Genomic DNA, 17,144 nt, shown 5'->3' on the forward strand with positions numbered 1-17,144 from the left:
ATTGACCTGCTGTGTTCCTTTTTGTTGGTGTTGGTGGTGAGGTATTTGCTTTTGTTATTGTTTTTGTTTGTTAGTTTTTGAGGTGGAGCATCCCTCTAGAGTGTACAGGAACTTACTAGAATCTCACTGGTGACTGGATAATCTATCCGGTCCTTGAAATTGCAGCCATCTACCTTCCTTTGCTTCCCCAGCCCTGGGGCTGCAGGTGTCAGTCATCACTCTTGGCTTGTTTCCTTCTTCAAGGAACATTTTCTTCACTGGCTTCCAGGACACTGAACTATCCTGACCTCCCCCGACCCCTCAGGTTGGTCCTTCCTGTCTCTCTTCTTTGGTTTTCTTCATAGTCAATTACACCTCCAGAAGCCGTGGTGGCCCCAGTCCTGGCACATTCACTCCTGGGGTGACCTTACACTAGAACAGGACTTTAAATTAAAGCCAGAGGCCATTGGCTCTGAACTAAATTTCCCATCCTGAAACACCCCTGAAACTCCTCCAAGGTCTGTGGAAAGGGCATCAGATTTACTAAATCAAAGCTGGGTGTGCCATCACGTGCCTGTAATCCCAGTATCCCAGGGTGGGACAGAGGATTCTGATTCACAGTCAGCCTGGACACTGAGCCTGGATTTACAACAAAGAGGCCCTCACCCAGAAAAAAAATGAGGTGGACATAGTGGTATACTCTTTTGTAACCTTACAACATGGAAAGTAGAAGGAAGATCAAGGGTTCAATGTCACCGTGGGACCTTGGACTTGAGGCTCCTGTAATCCCAGGACACAGAAGTTGGAGGCAAGAGAATCATGTATTGGAGGAGGCTAGCCTGCACTACATAATGAGCTCCAAGACAGCCTTGCTAAATAGTGAAACCCAGTCTTAAAATAAATATTGAAACAAAATAAAACAGAGAGAAAGAAAAAGAGAAAAGTTCACCTAAGCTACATATCAATTAAATGACAACTAGGGCTACATGACAACCTGGGCTACATGAGACAATGACTCCAAAAATCAAATTACCCAGACACATTAACATAGTTGTATCACAGCACTTGAGCAGTAGAAGCAAGAGGAACAGAATTTTCAAGAGTATCCTTGGCCACCTAGAAAAATCTAGGTTGCAAGGGGTTATATGAGATTAAAGAAGCCAATATACAGGGGTGGCATGTTTCTACAGTTGGGAAAGACATCTGCTGCCAAGCATAATGACCTGAGTTACATCCCTGGGAACCACATAGGAAAAGGAGAGGACTGACTCCCCAAACTGTCCTCAGACCTCGACATGGTGCTGCTGATACACACACACACACACACACACACACACACACACACACACACACACACACACACACACACACACACACACCAAGTCCACCTCAGATGTGCTCACACTCCCAGATACTCCATCTTGGTAAAATGGCATCACTTTTGAATTGTCAAAGCAAAAGCTGTGGTGCAATCTCTGCCCCTTTCTCTCTCACACCATATCAAAATCACTCGATGCCACCCTCCATTATGTCAAAGTTCTACAACTTCCCTATACTTCATGTTACCACACATCCCTCACTATACAGCTCTGAGCCAAAGGCATCTCTAGGTTTAAGGTACTGCAGTGTCCTCTTGCAGCTCTCTGTGACACCTACAATTTATTCTCAGCAAAGCAACTAAAACAGAAATAAGGACACTGTGAGGCAAGATGGACAGGCTGTCATGCCTTTAATCCGTTAACTCCTGATTCCATAGAGACTCTCTCCTCCCTCTCTACAGTCCACGGAATGTGCCTGGCCCTGATTCCTCCTCACCTAATCACAGGAGGAGAAGAACAACTGACTATCTACAGGATAAAGTCAGGGGGTCTCCAGGACAAACAGGTCACTGATCTGAATCTTACACAGGGACTCTCCTTAAGAGGAGTCTTCAAGAAAGCCAGTCTTCACAGCTAATAAATCAAGATCCCCAAAGACCCTGAGAATCTCTGTAGTTTTCTTTGTGGACAAGCAGCCTGAATTCCCTGTGGTCACAGTTGACTCTGTTCCTCTATCCCTTTCTTTCTAATGACAGCTTCTCCTCAGAGCTCAGAGTCACTTTTTGTTTCAGTAACCACTAGGAGGGTCTGCATGACCATCTAGTGTCACCAATAGAGCTATCCTTTCATTTGATTTTTAACTTTAGCTAAATATATATTATTATTTTTGGGTCTCCCCATGTGGCTCAGGCTGACCTGGAATTTGCCATGTACGTTATAGTAGGAAATTACCAATACGGAGTCAGGTAGAAATATAAGGGTATTTAATAGGGAAAAGCCTTACTTACAGAGCGAACCAGCCAGCCGGTGGTAGTCTGTACAGCAAGAAGCAAAGAGAAACCGAAACCGAAATGCAGTCCCCCTACTCACTCTGACCACGCCCTCACAAGCCCTCAGGTACTCCTGTAGCCAGCCCCTAAGAAGGCGTGGCTACAGCTTCCCCTACAATTCCCCTTTTAGTCTAAAAGAGGATTAAAACTTAACAGTATAAAGGTAAAATATAAGAAGATAACTATCTATTTTAACTAAACCCTAAAGTCATCTGAAAGAGGTGTCCAAGCCTGAACACCTCCTTCCAAACCGAACCATAAACAATAGGAAGCTATTCCTAACAAGGTATATACACTATCCTAAGTGACAACAATGGGGAAAGGGGGCGTAGCATTTTCCAAGTTACTTCCTGCTGAAATGGGACGATGATAGTCATGTGGGGTCCTGTAGAAAGAAAATGTTAGTATCCAGTCCATGTTAGATGGGATTCACTTGATTGAAGATCTCGCTTGAAATCCTCAACTTGATTGAAGTCAGTACCCGAACCTCTGGCAGGAGTGTCAGCTGAAATGGAGCAAGTTGGATCTAGTGCAGTCGAGGAGGTGTGGCCCATTTTCTTTCCAGGGTGTCCAGGGATTGCTGTCAGGTAGGTCTTCATTGGCTGTGTAGGACTCAAACATAAACAGTTAGCAGAGAAATGTTTGCTTGTGTATGTACACATGCTAGGGAATTCAACCATGAGAGCATAACAATTATGAAAGGGTGTACACCTTGAGAGAAAGATCCAAGAAAAGACAAAGACAGTCCCCAAATTCTTCTTTTATTCTGTATTACATCAATTGGCTTCTTGATACAACACAGAAACACTAAAGCTTAGTTAAATAATGTGCTTGGATTTTAGAGGAGGAAAGCCAAATCCACCTCTAAATCCAGCATTGGTTTAATTGAATAGGGACTAGGAAATAAAGAGAAATAGAGTTTTTTTTTTTGAGAGACAGCTGTAAAGTTTACCGTATGGCACGTTCCTTTGTTTGATGGTTATAGCTACCTTTTCTTCTCAAGTATCTACCCATGCAGTGTCCTTTGCCTTCTGAAGATGAGTTTTCCTGTGAAGATAAAAGCAAAACACTTCCCTTTCCTTTGGGAGGCTTCTATTTAGTTTATAAGATATACCTTAGTAGAATACCTGTCATTTGTCCTTGTCGAGAGGTTTTTCCTTTTCCAGTCGAATCTTGATCAACTTTGATGGTATCCAAAGTTTTTCTTCTCCTGTAGAAACCAATGCAAAACCCCTACCCCAACGTAATACATGTCCTGGTTTCCATGCAGAGGTTAGTACATCTTTGAAGTATACTGGCTGATTGAGTTCAGCAGTTTTTTCCGTAGTCCAGTGTCTTTCTGCAGCTGTTTGTCCTTTTTCATTGGCATTAAGAAAGTTTAGTGTTAATAAAGCATTATGCAACCTATGTTTGGGGGGTTTAGTCTTCCAAGCTTGTTTGTTGAGCATCTCCTTAAGTGTTCTATTAGATCGCTCAACCACTGCTTGTCCTGTAGGATTGTGTGGTATACCAGTAACATGCTTTATGTTATAATATTTGAAAAATTGTTCCAATTTCGTAGAGACATATGCTGGAGCATTGTCAGTTTTTATTTGTGCAGGTATACCCATAACTGCCATCACCTCTAGCAGGTGTATAATAACAGAATCAGCTTTTTCAGAGTTAAGAGCAGTAGCCCATTGGAACCCTGAGAATGTGTCTATGGTATGATGCACATATTTCAAATTTCCAAACTCTGCAAAGTGAAAGACATCCATCTGCCAAACCTCATTTCTCTGAATGCCCTTAGGATTACAACCTGCTGGCAATGGAGTTTGATTATAAAAGGAACAAGTAGGACAGTTTTTCACTATCTCCTTGGCTTGTTGCCAAGTGATAGAGAAGTCCTTTTTCAAACCTTTGCTATTTACATGATGTTTCTTATGAAATTCTGAGGCTTCTAGCACACTTCCAATTAATAAACGATCAATCTCATCATTGCCTTGTGCTAGTGGGCCAGGCAGACCCGTATGGGATCTGATATGTGTAATATACATAGGATTACTTCTGTTTCTGATAGTTTCCTGTAATTGTAAAAACAGAGAAGTTAATTCTGTATTATCAGGAACAAATTCTGCAGTCTCAATATGTAACACCACTCTCTCTGCATACTGAGAATCAGTAACTATATTAAGAGGTTCTGTAAAATCCTTAAGTACCATGAGAATTGCATATAATTCTGCCTGCTTTATAACCTGCCTTACCTTATTTGTTGGCATCAGTGTAGAAGGTAAGAACTCCAGAAATGGGAGTTTGTCTTACAATACGTGGAAGAATCCAGACTGTCTTTTTTATGAATTTAATTCTGTCATTTTGGGATAGTTGTTGCTAATTGTTCCCAAAAAGTCAGTAAGAGCTATTTGCCAATATTCATTATCTTTCCATAAGGAAGAAATTTCTTCATTAGTTAAAGGTACTATAATTTCTGCTGGATCTTTTCCAGTCAGCTGGCGAAGTCTTAATTTACCCTTTAAAATCAAATCAGAAATCTTTTCTATATATGTCTTTAACTTTTTATTCTGTTTATGTGGCAGAAATATCCATTCCAATATAGTGTCTTCCCTCTGCATCAGAATTCCAGAAGGGTATTCTCTGGATGGCAAGATAACCAGAATACAGTCTAAATTAAGGTTTATCCGATCTACATGTGCATTCAATATTCTGTTTTCTACCCATTGTAACTCTTTTTCTGCCTCATCAGATAATATTCTAGGACTGTTTAGGTCCTTATCACCTTTAAGGGCCATTTTTAAATGCTTTAAGTCATGTCCTTCTACACCAATAATTGTCTGTAATTGAGAAATTTCCCCTAATAATTTCTGAAGAGAATTAAGAGTTTGAAACCGATCTCTCCTAATTTGTACCTTTTGAGTACAAAGTCTATCTGTAAGTCTATCTTGTAACCTAAATAGTTAATAGAATTTCCTCTTTGTATCTTTTCTGGTGCAATCTGTAATCCCCAACGAGGCAGAACTTCCTTCACCATTTCATACATACGTTCCAAAGTTTCCTTATTAGAATCTGATAAAAGAATATCATCTTTTATCAGAGGTCAACATAGGTACCAACATTGACCAATGTAATGATAAACAAGAGATTGTGAAAATTTCTCCCGAATTATTCCAAAAGGTTGCTGTACAAAGTGTAGACACAAAGTAGGGCTATTTAGCATTCCTTGTGGCAAAACCATCCATTGATATCTCCTAACTGGCTGTGAATTATTAAAAGTTGGTACAGTAAATGCAAATTTTTCTCTATCATTTTCCTGTAACGGTATTGTGAAAAAACAGTCTTTTAGATCAATGACTATGATAGGCCATCCTTTAGGTATTAAGGAAGGTAATGGCATTCCAGGTTGCAGAGAGCCCATTGGTTGAATTACCTTATTTATAGCTCTCAGGTCTGTCAGCATTCTCCACTTACCTGACTTATTTTGATGACAAATACAGGAGAATTCCAAGGACTGGTAGATTCCTCTATATGTCCAGGGTCTAGCTGTTCCTGTACTAACTTTTCTAAAGCCTCTAGCTTCTCAGAGATCATAGGCCATTGTCCTACCCAAACTGGTTCATCTGTAAGCCACTTCAATGGCAGGGCCTTTGGCTCCTCTGAAGGTCCATCATTTGTACCTAGTTTCTGTACAGCATGGATGGTTGGTAACCGTTTTCCATAGCGTCTTACCAGATCTTTTTCATAATTTGTATCTGACACTGGAGGAATATTAATCTGAGTATTCCATTGCTGTAAGAGATCACGACCCCAGAGATTTATAGCTATATCTGCCACGTATGGTTTCAGTATCCCTTTCTGTCCTTCCGGTCCAATGCAGACCACTGAGTTAACACTCTGTCGAACTCTAGATAGAGTTCCAATTCCTAAAAATTGTACATTTGCCTCTCTAAGAGGCCATTTCTGAGGCCAAGACTTTTGAGTAATAATAGTTACATCCGCCCCAGTGTCCACTAAGCCAGAAATAACTTTATTATTAATTTTAACTTTTAACTGAGGCCTTTTATCATTAATAGAAGCTTGCCAAAATATGCGTTTCTCATTTTGTCCATTCACACTTGATTCTTCATCACTATTCAAACTACCATCTAGAGCAATATCTTTTTTCACAATAGGCAAAGAACTATCTATTGTTGCTGTGAGAGATTGTCTTCCACTGCTATTGGGAATGACCTGACCTTTCTTGATGTGGGGGACTTCTTGAGGCCTCCCTCAGGGTTTCCCGACCTTAAGGGGTTTCCTTGTATGTCCCTGGTCGATCTACATTCATTGGTCCAGTGTCTACCCTTACCACATCTTCTACACAATCCAGAAGGCAGTGGCCTTCCATATGAGGCATTGTTAGAATTCATTTGTCTACAATTTCTCTTAGTATGTCCCATTTTACCACAGTTGAAACATCTAGGTTCTTGGCGCCTTTGTGGTCTCAAGGGGAAGGCTCTTCCTCCCCAAGGTTCTGGTTCATAGTAGTAGTAACCTCTAGCCTCTTGGTACCTATGTTGACCTCTGTAAGGTGCTTCTCCTTGCCAAGCCCTTACATCCTCACCTCTAGAACTTTTAATTTCCTGTTGCCGTTTTAAACCTTTGGAGATGGCTTCTCCTACCCAAGCTCCAGTATCTTGCACATTATAGTCAATGTTGGCTGCATACAAAACCCATTCTTCTAACGGAGCTGATCTGATATTTAAAGGCAAAAGTATTCTTTTGCATATAGGGTTTGCATTTTCATAAGCTATTGTATATATAATTTATTGTCTTATTTCTGGATCTGTTACCTGTAATCCTATTCCCCTAGTTAACTCCTCCAGCTTTGTCTTCTTCCTGGCTTTCTGTCTGTCTCCACTGCTCCACTGTCTCCACTCATCACAGTATGACACATTCCACATATTTCCTTATGCTATGTTTCCCCATTGGAAAATAAGTTCCAGAAAGGCAGAGAATTCAGTCTGTTTCATACTGAGGTGTTGTCAGTTATGTGTGGTAACTATATAAAAGTCATGCAGGTGCCTGATCAATCTCCATTTACTGTGTGAAGGAATGCAAGCATGAGTGTGCTGCTCAGCTCTGTAGGGACCGATGACCTGACTGTCACATGCAGCTTCCTGATAATGAAAGACCCTAACTCAACCCAGACTGATACCCACCAGCATGTAGTTGAAAATCACTCTGGCTACACACACATGGGACAAAGAACACATGAAATGGTCAGTCATGATGACCAGTCTCTGGAAATTGTTATTATTACTAGTTCCTATTATCTTCAACAACTGTCTGGTTTCTAAAAATTGTTATGGGTTACCCTGCTCCAAAGCACCCAAGTTTTGAAAATAAGTATAAGTCACGCCGTTCCCAGAAAAGACCACTAGCTGTCCCATGGCCTTGCAGGTGTAAAAACCAAAATAACATTCCAAACCCCAAAATTGGCAAAATTGTAAGTTCATTTCCTAACTTCCAGCTTGACTTGAATTTATAGTGGCATGTGTGCAACTACAGAGGTATGCATCTGCTGCCCTTACTTTTATCCTGTGCTTGACATGGAACATTCCTCAATCCTCCCCATGGCTGTCTATGAACACAATGCTCTAGCTCTCCAACTAAATCCCTGCTGAAGGTTAATGTTTTCTTTCTCTCTACTGGAGCCACAGTGTCTCAGAAGCAGGAATGAGGCACCAGCCATGAAGATGCCAGGGTAGAGAGGTCTAGGTTGCAGAAATGAGGGAGTCTTGTGGGATTCTGTATGGTGGACTCATGACACAGCAGAATTCTTCCTTCTTTCCTTCCTTCTTTCCTTCCTTCCTTCCTTCTTTCCTTCCTTCCTTCCTTCGTGATCCAACATGTTGCTATGTAAGGGCCTTGAACACTTAAATTTCTTGCTTTGGTCTTCTGAGGGCTTTGATTTTATGTGTGGCCAAAATGACATTATCTTTTTAAATTTTATTATTTAATATAAATTTTATTGTATATGTATGGGACTTTGCTTGCACGTATGTGTATACATCACATGCCCATGGAGGCCAGGAGAAGGTGTCAGACCAGCAAGAACTGAGTTTCAGACAGTCTTGATCCCTCATGTGGGTGCTGAGAGTGAAATATTTATTTCATCTGTGACTTCAACAAGAACAGGCAGGTGCTGTTAACCAATAAGCCCTGAAATCAACTTTTTAAGTTTCAAATGATTCATTAAATATTGTATGTGAGGATATGTGCCTGTGAGTGCAGGTTCCCATGCAGGGCAGAAGAGGGTGTCAGATCTGCAGGAGCTGGAATTGCAGTCAGTTGTGACTGCTAATCTATTCCTGGAGACCCGAACATTAATTTGTATTTGTTTATTTAATTGTTGTTTGGTTGATTGCTTTAGTGTGTGTGTGTGTGTGTGTGTGTGTGTGTGTGTGTGTGTGTGTGTGTGTGCATGTGTGTTCACATTCATGCTGTTCTGCTCTTCTGTTTGTTTGTTCTGGAAAGTGATACCTCTGTGTTATGAAGAAACAGGATGTAAATGTCATTTGAAATATGGATTGGTTTCAACAACCAACTACAGAGAGAGAAAAGCCACCTGTCCCCATGCCTGTCTGAAAAAACCTGTCTGCTTGGCCAGGCCAGTTTTGATTAGAGCAGGGATTCACTATGCAGCCCTGGCTGGCCTGAACTCAAGAGCTTCACCTGCCTCTGCCTCAAGTGTTAGTATGTGTGTGCTACCATGACTGGTCAGTGCAGCATTTTACATAAACTGTTGATGTGTATGTTATCATTTAATTCTGCTCTGTAAAGTTATGTTTCCATAGCAGGCATAGTGGCCTAGGCCTATAATTCCAGCACTTTTGAGGCAGAGACAGGAGGAGCCAAAGTTCAAGGTCATCCACAGGTACATAGACTGTTCTAGCACAACCTGGGCTACATGAGAAAGACCTATCAGGTTTCTTTCTCAATCCCTCTCACCTTATTTTTGAGACAGTTTCCCATTAGTCCTGCAACTTGTTGATGTGATTGGACTGTATGGGAAGCAACCCTAGGGACCCCCTTGTCCTTACTCCTCAGCACGGGGATCACAGGAGCACGTCCTTACACCTGTGGATGTGGGATCTGACTCAGGTTCTCACACTTCTGCAGCAAGCCCTTCACTGATTGAGTGTCTCCCTAGATCCAAACCTATTTTTCTTTTCATTGTTGTCAATATTGTCTTTAAAAAAAGATTCTTTTAATTCTATGTATATATGTGTTTGACTACATGTATGTAAGCCATGTAAATGTCTGGTACCCAGAGAGGCCTGAAAAGAGCATTGGATCCCCTGGAAATGAAGTTACAGATGGCTCTGGGTTCTGGCAGCTAAGTCCAAGTCTTCTACCAAAGTGGTGAGTATGCTTAACCAGTGGATCATCTCTTAGCCCTACATTTTATTAAATTTTGATGATTTATTTTGTGTGTAGACATATGTGTGTGGTTATGCATATGTCATGTTGGAATATGTGGTCTGAGGACAACTTTTAAAAATCTGTTCTCTTCTCCCACCATCTAGGTAGTACTAGGGATGGTACTCAAACTATCAGGTTTGGTAGCCAACACCATTACCCCCTGAGCCTGTGCTGACATAATGACTTTCTTTCTTGCAGTCAGTCCAGCCTTCTGAAGGTTAGAGAGACTGGGAGCATGATGCAGACTTGTCAAGAAAAACACAGATTTCTTTTCTGAGGGTCAAAGCTTAGTTCTTTATTTTATTATCCTTTCTGTTGCTTGTTCTACTCAATTCTTTTTCTATTCTGGTCTTCTACTCTGATGTTTCCCTTCTTTCTCTTTACTGGTAACTTCCTTCTCACTTCTTTATTTTTTCCATTACAGCTTATATACCAAAGCAGAATCTTTCAAGCATTATAAAAATTATAATGTGATTACATTCTGTTTTCCAAGTGAATGATTACAATGAATTACAAGTGAAGTAAATATAGCATGTTTTCCATATGCCTTACATAATTAAATATTTTATGTATTACAGGTAAAAAAATTATCCCCAAGAACCCACATACATTTATGTCCAAGCAACTTGTTATAGATTGGTGACTACAAAGAAAGAATCAAGTATTTTATTACTTAACACAAAAGATAATCTTATAAAAAATCTTAAAAGAACCATAAATACAAACTTTTATATAAAATGCTTAGAATATTATTAAAGAAATATTGGAAATCCTGCTCTGAGAAATTCCCTCCCCTATGAGCTGTGCACCAGCAACCAGCTGACCCAGCAGCCTGTTCTCTTCTCCACTCGAGCCCGATGCGGGTTCCACTAGCCTGCAAATGATGCGGTGTGCACAGGCTGGCTGGAGAAATTGCCTCCTGAGAAAAAGTTAGGGCACTATTCTTGTAAGAAACACTGGTTTATCCTGAGGAGAAGTCAGGCGAATGGTGGTCCAGATGTTCTGAATACTATAAGAATGAACACTCCAAGAAATCCCTGCAGATTATCAACTTAAACTTCTATAAGCAGTTAGATGTAGGCCTGCTCTTCAACAAAAAAAGACCTCCAAAAAGAGTTTTATGTTTGATATCAAGACCAATAAGCACACCTTCTACCTGCTGGCCGAGACAGAGGCTGACATGAATAGGTGAATATAGAGCATCTGCCAGATCTGAGGCTTCAGTCAGACTAAAGAGAGCACGGACACCCCTAGAAACCTTTCTTCAGTCAGTCATAGTCTCTGCTGTTCTCCAGCTGAATTCAGAAGCTCCAGTCAGTACCTGCTCTGAGCAAGAAAGTCCTCAGCCCTTTCACACTCTCGCCAGCTCCCTGTGTCAAGCCACATCTGGCCTGCCTTGTCTACCAGTGCACCTCAGGAGTATCAACACTTGCACCAATGCATAAGCCAAAGGACAGAAAATGCAAGAAGTGCCAGTTTCTCTCAGAGCACCCAACAGGAGAGTGATACAGCCGCATATAAACTTGCCAAGGGCAATAGACACTGTATCAACAGGGTCAGTTGCTTCCATAGCCTTCCCAAGCCAAGCCAACACAGTGCTTTTGACCTCCCTCATAGCCTGGCTTTACACAGTCACACTAAGAGCAGCTTCACAGGGTCTGAGGCAGATAGTGAGGATGTGTACACCTTCAAGGCACCCAGCAATACCCTGTGTAGGGAATTAGGAGACCTCCTAGTGGACTCAGCCATAGCTCCCCCACCACAGCACCCCAAGACACCTTGGTGGGGCAGCCCTCAACAAAGACCTCCAGTCAGTGACTATAAATACACAACACAAGGCAGAGAAACCGCCTGCTGGTCTGCTAAATCTCCAGAAAAAACTATGGTGGGTAGATCAATCAGTGCCAACTCTGATGACAACTGTGTTCCCGTAAACCCATAAGCACAGGTTCCCACCACTTTGACCCACAAGGCTACCCATCCACAACCCTTCCTATTCATAGAGGCTCCAGCTGAGGAAGTGAGATCCAGCCACCCCCGGTCAATCTCCACCTCAAGCCTGGCAGAAAGCAAAGCCAGCATCCCTTGACCTGAGAAACAACACTGTAATCAATGAGCTTCCTTTCAAGTCACCTGTCACCAAGTTGTGGTCCATGGTCAACCACACCTTTAACTCTAGCTCATCCAATTACTGCCGTTCCATCTCCAACACAGACTCCGGGAACAGATAGGAGAACTATGTCCCTATGCAGAACCCAATATCTTCATCCCCTGTACCCAGTGGCACTAGCAACCCAGCTTCAAAAAAGAGTACAGGCTATGTGAATTACATAGCCCTAGACTTCCAACCAGTCTCCCCGAGCCCTCATCGCAAGCCATCCACATCACCTGTCACATTGGATGAGAAAGGAGAATATGTCCAAGTGGATAAAGAAAAGACCCAGACCTTACAAAAGACCATACAGGAATGGACAAAGATACAGCAGTCCTCAAGACCCCCCAAAGATGCCAAGCTATGGTAAGGATGGCCATCCCTCCCCACACCTCCTCTCCTTTGTGAGTTTTGTTCAAAAGATGTATGTATGTTCTGTATGTATGGTGTGGCCACACGTGTGTATGAAGTGTGATTGTAAATGTGTGACTGTTAACAAAAGAATGCTATTGTGTTGTCTTTGAATCGTTTAATTGCTGGGGAAGGAGCAACAGTTTTTAAAGTACAGGTAACTTGGGAGGGAAATTTATGCTTTTTTCATGGAGGGTGAAGAGTTGTGTATTCCTTCCAGACTGGTATGGTTTCATGGGGCAAGACCCCCCTGAAAGGCCCAGGTGACCCGAATATTTGTTTTCATTTAAATTTGGTTGGTTAGAAATGGTAGTGGTTACAGTCAACCACTTTTTAAAGGAAAAAGGAGGAATATGATATAGAAATGATACTTTGTATAGGAATGGATCCTCATTTATTGTTACTTTGACACATTATTCTCAACCCCACACTGAGTTACATAATCCCCCATGCTGTCTCAATCCAAGGTAAAAGAAATTGGAAACTAGTGGTTCAGGCATCAGCCTCCAGAATAAGAGAAGATATTTGTGACACATGTATCTGAGTTAAATGTCCAAAAGATATTAATAATTTTTACACTCCCAGCACTCTGGAGGCAGAGGATAGCAGATCCTTGAGTTCAAGGCCAGCCTGGTTTAAGGTCTAAATTGTAGGTTACAGGAAAACAAGGGTTACATACAGAAACCCTGTCTTGAAAAAACAAACACAGCACCCCCCAAAAAGTAAAGAAATGGTGGGTGGGGCAGTAGACCGAGTGGTTGAGTAGTTGAGTTATGTTCTGCTTTTGCAGAGGATCGAAGTCCAGCACTAAGGTTGGTGACTCAAGACCACCTGTAACTCCAACTCTGGGTTCTACTACTCCCTGTCCTCCATGGGCACCTGCCACAAGACATTCACACAAATTCATATACATAAATTTAGAATTTGTTAAAGATACTTTTGTTTTTATTATATATATGTGAGTATTTTGCCTCCATGTATGTATGTGCACAATCTGTGTGCCTGGCACCTGAAGAATCAAGAAGAGGACAATGAATCCTCTGATGATGGAAGTACACTTATAAGCTGCCATATGGGTGCTGGGAAGCCCTATATTGGTTCTCTACAAGAGCATCTAATTGTATTAACTACTCAGCTATGTCTTTATTCCCGGTTTAAAAAATATTAAAATCAGTCTTGCATGGTGGCAAATTCTTTTCTTCCATCACTATGTAGCAGAGGCATTCAAAATAAATAAATAGAGCTGGAGAAACAGCTCAGCAATTAAGAGCAATGACTGCCCCTACCAGTGCCAACATGGTTCCTCACAGATATCTGTAACAATTCCAGAAGATCTAACACCCTCTTCTGGCTTCTGTGGGCTCTGCAGGCACATGGTGCATGGATACCATACAAGCAAACCACTCACACACAAAATAAATCAAAAATAAATATAAAAAACATTAAAACATCCAAAATATCAAAAATCATAAAAAAGGAAACATGAAAGTATGAACAGACAGGTATCTAAGAAGCCAGAAAATGTCCAATAGCACCATCTGTCTTTACGGATAAACAGTTTAAAATAGCAAAGTTCTGATTCCTACCCAGACAGATGTTGAGGACATGGAGACACACTTGTGCCCTATTGGTGGAAATGTAACAATGCAACATCTGTGGAAAACTATGGTACTACCCAAAAATTAAATAAGCATGTTCTTATAGAATGACTCAGCAATTCTACTCCTACCTTTTTATTTAAGAAAAGTATAGACATACATCCAAATAAAAACTTACACAAATGTTTACAGTACTATTATTGGTTATAGCAAAAGGAAAAACAATAAAAATGTCCATTATTGGAGGAATAACCTATTCCTATGGTATAGTCACACAATGGAATACTATTCACCCATGAATAGGAATGAAGCACTGAAACATGCTACAACCTGGATGAATTTCAAAGCATGTTCTGTAAAATAACCCTACACAAAAGACAAATTATCTGATCCCTTCACCTGCTATGTGCAGAATGAGAAACCCCACAGCATAGAGAATAGGCAGGAGGTCATCAGGAGTGAGAGGAGGAGAAGGAGACAAGGACTTAACCCATATGGAGGTTTTCCTGGGTGCTGACAGTTCTGAAACTAGAGGGAAGGTGTGGTGCCTCATCTGGGGAACAGGCTCAATGACAATGAATTGTGCACTGAAAACGGTGAAGCTGATGACACATGAATTTCCCCTCAGCAGGAACAGATAAAAGAACACTGATGGGGGATGTCCTTCTGTGTATAATTTCTCTCTTATTGGTAACTAATAAAACACTGTTGGGTGAGATACTAGTAAACAAAGAAGACCCTAAGAGAGACAAACTTTGTCCCCTGGAGAAGGGGAAAGGGTCACCATCCCCTGAGCAAATTGAGAACATGGGAAGAGGGAGGAGGAAGCTACGAGAGTGAGAAGGGAAGAAAAGGAAGGATGCAGAGGTCATGAGGAAGCAGAAATTTTGAGTCAGGTGTAGATTAGAAGAAAGGACATATGACAGGTAGGATTTTATGTGGGGGGTGGCAGATGAAGAAGGGAGGGAGAAGGGAACTGGGATTGTCATGTAATTCAATCTTGTTTGTAATTCAAATATATAATAAATAAATAAATACATAAATAAACAAATAAAACAAAAACACTGTTGGCCAATAGGGAAACAAGATAGGCAGGACTAGGAGTCGAGGAGGATTCTGGGAAATGTAGTATAGACAGGAGTCTCGATGTGAGCCGGGCAAGAGATGACTCATGCCACTCTCATCCTTGATCAGATAAGTCTTTATAAAATATATAGATTAATGATTATGTTAATAACTAAGACTGAGCTATCATATAGGAAATCCTAGTCATTGGCCAGCAGCACTGTACCTAATATATGTCTCTGTGTATTATTTTTGCTGCCCACATGGTGGCGGGTCTCGGGCAGCCTGGCGGAAAGACTTATCCTTACAGAACACTTCCTGCTTAGCTCTCTCTGTCAGCTGCTAACAAGCTGTAGAGGCCATGTGGGGCTGGAGAAGTAGCCCTGCTGTCAGAGTACTTGCCCAGAATGCACCAGGCCCCAGACAGGACCCCAGGACTGTATAAACTGGACAAGAGCAGCACATGTGTGGTCCCAGCACTTGGAAAGCAGAGGGAGGAGGAGTAGAAGTTCATTGTTATTCTTGGCTACTTAGCACGTTAATAAAAACAACAAAGGGGGGTCAGGTGTAGTGACACACATATGTGTAATCTCATCACTCAGAAGACTGAAGCAGGAAGATTGCCAGGACCAGGATGAGGGACGTGAAGTGCCTGAGGCTCACACAGGAAAGACTAAAACTGAAAACCAACTGCCCTGCTTCTCAGACCCTGACAGAGTGACCTGTGGTGCTTCACAAACAATTAGAGCTTAAAGAGCCTGCACCCCAAATGACAAATAGTGAGCTGTCCCCTTGTCTGCTCAAACAACTGCACAGAGGGCAGAATGGAGGGAGGACAGGTAACTTTCTTAGCTGTGGTGACAGTGCCCACTCCTGCTGGGGTGCAATTCTCTAAGAACCAGCCTGCTGTGTTTCTGTCCACACTGTCTATTCTACATTAAAACTCTTATGTCAGGACTTTGTTGACTCCTTTTGGGAGGTCTCACCCTCTCTGAGGATTAGATGGGGGTGGTGCGGGGGAGAACTGGGGAGAGTGGGAGGAAGGGAGATGGAGGGATTGGTGTGTAAAATAAAAAGACTGTGATGGGGGATGTCTTTCTGTATATATGTTTCTCTTATTGGTTGATGAATAAAACACTGATGGGCTAGGAGAGGCAGGAAGATAGGTGGGACTAGGAGATGAGGAGACTGCTGGGGAGAGGCAGGGAGAGAGGCTGCCAGGAGGAGACACGATGTAAAGAAAAGGAACATAGGATGCACCAGGCATTGTCTGGTAAGATAAGGCAACGTAGAAATACATAGGTTAATAGTTATGGATTAATAATTAAGACAAAGCTAGCCAATAAGGATCACTAGCCATGAGCCAGTAGATTTATAATTAATACAGTGTTGGTGTGTTTATTGGGAAAAGTAGCTGTGGGACCAGGAAGACAGAAACCACCATCTCCAAGATTGTTAAAAAACAAAAAACAAAAACCAAAAAACAAAAAACAAAAACAAAAACAAACCTCTGGTGTCAGTTCTGCTCTGGTGAATTTTTACCCCTGCACCACAAGCATTCCAGGACAACACAGCTTTGCTCAGTGACAGCCTGAGTGATGGACATGGCAGCATCACTCTCACGTCCTCTGTGAACCTGGCTCTAGACCTGGGGCCTGGAGCATCCTTGAAAGAGCTGTCCCTATTCACTGACTCTAATTCCTCTCTGTGGTTTTCTTTAACACATTCCAGAAAGATCAGACTCTAACTGCTTCTGTCATGAAGGCTAGAGGTCTTCATGTGGCTAAGAGCAATAATCAGTTTCCAGACCACTCATGATGGCCCTGTCTACTGTGGTCTGATGACCTTCTGCCTTGCTTTTCCTTGTTGTTTGTTTGTGTGTATGTAGGGTATAACTCCAGACTGTGCAGAATATCACTAGAATCTCACTAGTGACTGGGTCATCCAATTTGGCCTTGAACTTGCAGCCATCTACCTTCTTGGGCCTCCCCAACCCTGGCTTCTTTGCTTCTTCAGGGAATGTGTCTTCAGTGGCCTCCAGGACACTGAAATCTTGACCTCCCTCACCCTTCCATATGTTTGCTCTACTGGGCTGCTTCCTTACTGTCAACTC

At 41.9% G+C, this 17,144-nt stretch overlaps 1 pseudogene; it reads left to right on the top strand.

Moving 5' to 3' along the window:
* The first annotated feature begins 10,662 nt into the window (after nt 1-10,662).
* On the top strand, nt 10,663-12,315 carry LOC100771052 (annotated as a pseudogene).
* The last annotated feature ends 4,829 nt before the right edge of the window (nt 12,316-17,144 follow it).

The sequence above is a fragment of the Cricetulus griseus genome, chromosome 2 (assembly GCF_003668045.3).
Source record: "Cricetulus griseus strain 17A/GY chromosome 2, alternate assembly CriGri-PICRH-1.0, whole genome shotgun sequence".
Taxonomy (NCBI): domain Eukaryota; kingdom Metazoa; phylum Chordata; class Mammalia; order Rodentia; family Cricetidae; genus Cricetulus; species Cricetulus griseus.